This window comes from Danio aesculapii, chromosome 25 (assembly GCF_903798145.1).
Source record: "Danio aesculapii chromosome 25, fDanAes4.1, whole genome shotgun sequence".
NCBI classification, from domain to species: Eukaryota; Metazoa; Chordata; class Actinopteri; order Cypriniformes; family Danionidae; genus Danio; species Danio aesculapii.
The window spans coordinates 11414372-11419465 of NC_079459.1; the positions used below are offsets into that span (position 1 = coordinate 11414372).

General features: G+C 37.8%; 1 long non-coding RNA gene across 2 annotated transcripts; it reads right to left on the reverse strand.

Annotated features, from left to right (window-relative positions):
• Positions 1-956: 956 nt before the first annotated feature.
• LOC130219548 (uncharacterized) lies at positions 957-2980 on the reverse strand. Of its 2 annotated transcripts, none has more exons than XR_008836067.1 (7): positions 2876-2980; positions 2582-2711; positions 2129-2187; positions 1976-2035; positions 1660-1748; positions 1519-1582; positions 957-1075 (listed from the first exon to the last, which is right to left on the reverse strand). It is a non-coding gene; the product is annotated as an uncharacterized LOC130219548 (long non-coding RNA). The 2 variants fall into 2 exon arrangements; XR_008836068.1 differs by having other exon boundaries at positions 1660-1770.
• Between the last annotated feature and the right edge of the window lie 2114 nt (positions 2981-5094).

Sequence of the window (5094 nt, forward strand, 5' to 3'; positions counted from 1 at the left end):
TAAATATGGGGCCTTATGAAAATGAATGTTTCTATGCACAACAACTTCTGAACTGAACTAGGCTACCTGTTAGGGGTGGGCGATATGACCTAAAATTAATATCACGGTATTTTTCATCTTTTGAACGGTGACGGTATAATATCATGGTATTACTTTCAATAGCAAAATAATATACATCTCAAGGAAGAACGGACAAAAGAAAGTCTCACTTCTATCGCTCTTTAAAAGTTTTGGTTTGGGTCATTGTAAATGCTCAGTCTCGTTATGAGCTGATCTTCATTTCTCTGTGTTGGTGGAATAAAGCAGGCGAGTCAGCCGCACCAATTTATGAGCAGACAGAGCAGGATTCTCGCGATGACCACCGGTGCAATACCGCTCTTTGTTATGAGCCGTAGTTTCAGTGTAAACTTAGTAAAGGTGAGTTTCTTTGGCGATGATGTGTACAGTCCCAGCAAACATTTGGACGTCCGATTACCGTTGAAGAGACGTCGCTCCGCCACGTTGCGTCCTGGTTGAAAAATAGTGCCAAAATGAAAATCCAACCGACGTCTTTTACGTCTTCTGGCCGTGAATCGCACGTCTTTTCTACACGGTCCCTGCACGTCGAAATATGTCATGTTCTGGACGTTTTCTGGTTGTTTTTAAAACGTGTTATTTCTTTATAATAAGTGTTTTAATAGCCTAATTATAAATATAAAACAATCTAACTTATTATTTAAAGCTGTGAAATGCAATCAGGTCTAATTTCAGACCAGTTATACCTGAACGTCTTTATAGCATTGTAATCACGTGTAAATCATAATTAATACATTATGTAAGGATGCAATAGTGTTACGATTAAAGCAAATTATTTATTGTGCATATAGTAACACAGTAACAGATGTACATCACTGTTAAACAGACACATCTAATAAAAATAAAGCAACAACACAGAAATATGGACAACACAAGTGAAATGTTATTTTAGAGTCTTTATTTCTAATATTCTTCAGCTCTTCCTGGAAGGTGCTTGCTGTGTTCCTCCATTGCGGCATCTTTTTCTGTGTCTGTAGCATCTGGACTCACTTCACAGCATCTGAGGGAGGAGAATATGATTTTGTATTATCCTACAACTAAAAACGTACAATATATCAAGAATTACTGTCATGTTTTGTGAATGAACAGCAATGCGCCGAGCAGTATCTAATGTCAATACATACACATTCCCTACTACTCATCATTTTACAACTGCCCATATCCACACATCCACAGTTTTGTGACAACAAAGACTGTCATTCATGGCTTACACTAAAATTATAATTTAATATTTTTAGTCTGCTTGACAGCCTGAGTCTGTACAAACATTTTAAAACATCTGAACATTAGGCATGTCTATAAGGAGACGTACAATGATGAATAACAGATGAAATCTATAGTTTAAATAATATAACATACGGGGTTAATTGTTGGGGTAGTAAAACATATTTTCCTGAAATATTGTGCAGAAATAAACACAAACAATGCAAGATAAATATGTACCTGTTTATCAATCTTTTAATCAGGCTCGGACATAACATCCACCAACTCCGGACAGTTGCTGAACCTAAATGTGACACCAAAATCACAGTCAGAGCGATCCAGACAGACAGAGACACACATTCTTTCACATTTTAAACTTACACAGATGCAGTTCTTCTCTTCAGCTTTGATGAACACTTCACAGGATCTCGCTCTCAGAATCCAGTCTCTTAACAGAACATGTAGACCTGCTGGAGTCCACAATGACAATTACTGTAACAGAGCAATAGCTAACATCAGGCTTATGATGACGTTAACGTTTCTAGTTGAAATTATTTACTAAAGCGTTTATCAGGATACGCAGTAATAAGATCACAATACTCACCACAGGTATAAAAACTAGCTCTAGGTTTGCAAATGTGAACTCATACACATTATACACCTAAATACACTTTTAAGCATTCAACAAGTTTCTCACCTACTCTGGAGTGTCCTCAGGGAGTGGGATGACAAAGGATCATTTGCACTGGAGACAATTCTACAGACAAACAAAACAACAGTGAGAAAGGTAATAATGAAATTATTTAATGAACAGCAAATAAATAAATGCAAAGCCTTATATGATTCTTACAGTTGGCCTGGAGAAAGAGTATTGAATTCTGTCTGACAGATGACTGACTGTTATTCACCCTGCAAGACAAATTTGAACCTTAATGCAGTTTTAATTACAGTACAAAAACTATTTTACAGGAGCAGTTAAAAGAAAAGTGGTTAGACTTTACCTGTTAAATCTCCACATGAGCTAATAACACCTACATGCATATATTTACCATTTTATGTTAGTATAAAATATTAAGTAAATAACTTTTTTATATACATGCTAATAAGTTTTGCTCTTTTTGTTAATGACAGCCTTTTAATGTAGGCTAAACTAAATCATTAATACTGGTATGGTAATAAATGCTGGAGACATATCTACAATAGAATGATACTATATAGCTTTTTGTTAGCTTTTCTAACAAATTCGTGCATTATTATCATTATTAAATTGTTTTATTTATACACCATTCCACTCCAAACTCACCTGAAATGGTCATTTTCAGCTCTGACTGAACACACAGCAGGTGGATGATGGGCAGAGATGCTGGAAAACATGTTGACCAGCTGTCTTCGAGGACCAGTGTAGGGAACCCCTGATAAACTGCGCCAGATTCCTGTAATAACATGACATATTGCTCAAACGCGACTTACTTTTAGCATAACGGCTAATTTTAGCCTAATCAAAGCAACTCCACATCGCTACTGGCAATGTGCATCATTTATTTCAGTTCCTTCGTGTAAAACTCAATGTTATTAAACGAATACAAACTGTACTTACACGGTAGGAGTATTGTGATCATTGTCCAACTTTTTGCCGCGTCCTCATGTTCTCGTGGTGCTGGACAAAACCGGAAGAAAATGAAATTTGAAAACAGCGCCCTAGAATCCCGCGGGATTATGTTAGTCATATCGCGAGATTTGTTAGCATTAGGTGCAAAAAAATAAATAAAATTGCATTATGGTTTTAGAAACAGTGACTTTACTATCCTTTCACCGCACAGGACACTTTATGAATGTAATTGGTCAGTTGACAAGATGTAAATAAAAGTGATTTCTGTATTTCATAAAGATAAATCTGTTTTTAATGAGTTTAGATGCCTGAAATCTGTCCACAATCAGTACACAATTGATGCCGTCGCGGAGCGACATCTTTTGGCCGGGGAAAACACGTCGTCGTCCGACCAATGTTTGCTGGGAAGTAGCCTACCTAAGTTAATTTACATTTCATGTAAAAAATAAGAAATCAAAAAAGACCAAAGTATTATGCTAAATATCCATACAAACGAACATGTTTGTTGTTTAACTTTCGTTGATAAAACAACACAATACAGCCTATAATAATGTAGGCTAGTTAAATAGAAATAACTTTAACTGCTTGAAACAGTAAACGTTACATTTTAGAAACTTCACAAATACTAATCAATAATAATATAAACAGTAACCAAGAACAAAAATATTAGCCTAGGCTTGTAACAACAAAAGTCAGATGTTGAAAAAAAAACTGCGTCTCTCCGCCTTTTGTTTTCTATTCATATTTTAAATTCTTTGCCAGAAAAACTAACATGTTGACTTTGTTCGGTTTAAGCGGAGACTTATTTGAGATTACAATGTTTCCAGCAGCACTGAGATGGTGTGCCTGTAGCGCATGCAGATACTTTTTCGCAACCGTGGCAAAGAGGGTATCTTGCTCCGCCGCCTGCATTTCTCGGAAACCAGCTCTACATCGCGGAGCGGCGCGTTCTCAACTACCAAATATGCTGCTACATTTCTCATCAACGTCTACTATTTATCAGTTTCTCTTTTGTATTTGGCCATTTTTGAAAAGGCCTCTCTGCCATACCTGGCTGGACTAGCTGGGCATTTGCGTTCAGTAGATGACACCGGAGCTGGCTCCGCATTCCATGGGCTGGGTGACATGACCGCAGCTCTGGAGGTTCGACGTGTTTGTCCATTTAACACTTATTTTTCTAAACAAGCCCAACAAATAGCTTCATCCTAATTATTGATTCGCCTTTCTCGTTCGCCACGAATCCAAAATGATTCCAGATTGGCGCTGAGCGAGCATAAGCAGAGCGTAAAACACTGGCTGCAGTCAGTAAACCATTTAACAGATGCCCCGTCTGCAGCCAAACTTTAAAAATGTATAAAGCATATTTTAATCGTTTAACTGATACCATTCATCGGTTACAAACGTGCCCTTTCGGTTATTGCTTAATCGGTTATTTTGAGCATCCCCAACTAAACCGCATGTGCAAGCTCTATTTTTTTTCTCTCACGGCCGCACGCCGGAGATCCGGCATGGTGCAGGAATACTTTAAGCCCTGGTAAGATCATGTTTATTACTAAGAAAACTAAATCAAAATTATTTTTTAATTGAACACATCTGATCACATAAGGTACGCACAGAAAAGTCTGTTTAGTGTTGTAGAAAAGGCAAAGCTGAATATCTGTGGTTAAACTGCCACCCAGCGGTCAAAAGCTGCTGGCGCACCAAGTACCGCTGTCGCCGCGGTATGAATGGCGCCATAAGGAACACATTGAAGTAGTAACATCTGTATATACATATATATACATATATATGTATGTATATATATGTATATATATATATATATATATATATATATATATATATATATATATATATATATGTTGAGGTGATGAGTTGATGCGTGAAGATCCCCTGTGCGCTCGCGAGCTGTAATTTTCTCGCGTGTAGATCTGTAATCTGCTCACGGTTCACTTCTCCTCGCGCGCAAACTTCACCGCTGCGCTCGATTAATATTGGCATTGATTTGCCGCCATAATTATCACTCGTTTGCGGGTATCCGGGAGTCTCTATGCATTTACGGGAGACTCCTGGAACTTCCACGAGACTTGGGATGTCTGTAACACTCAACAGTAACACTCGCAAAATACCCAGCTGATTCAGTCGTTGGCTAACGACATAAAAAAGCACACGGCGCTCCTTTATGTCAACAGAAAGGCAGTGCGCTGCAC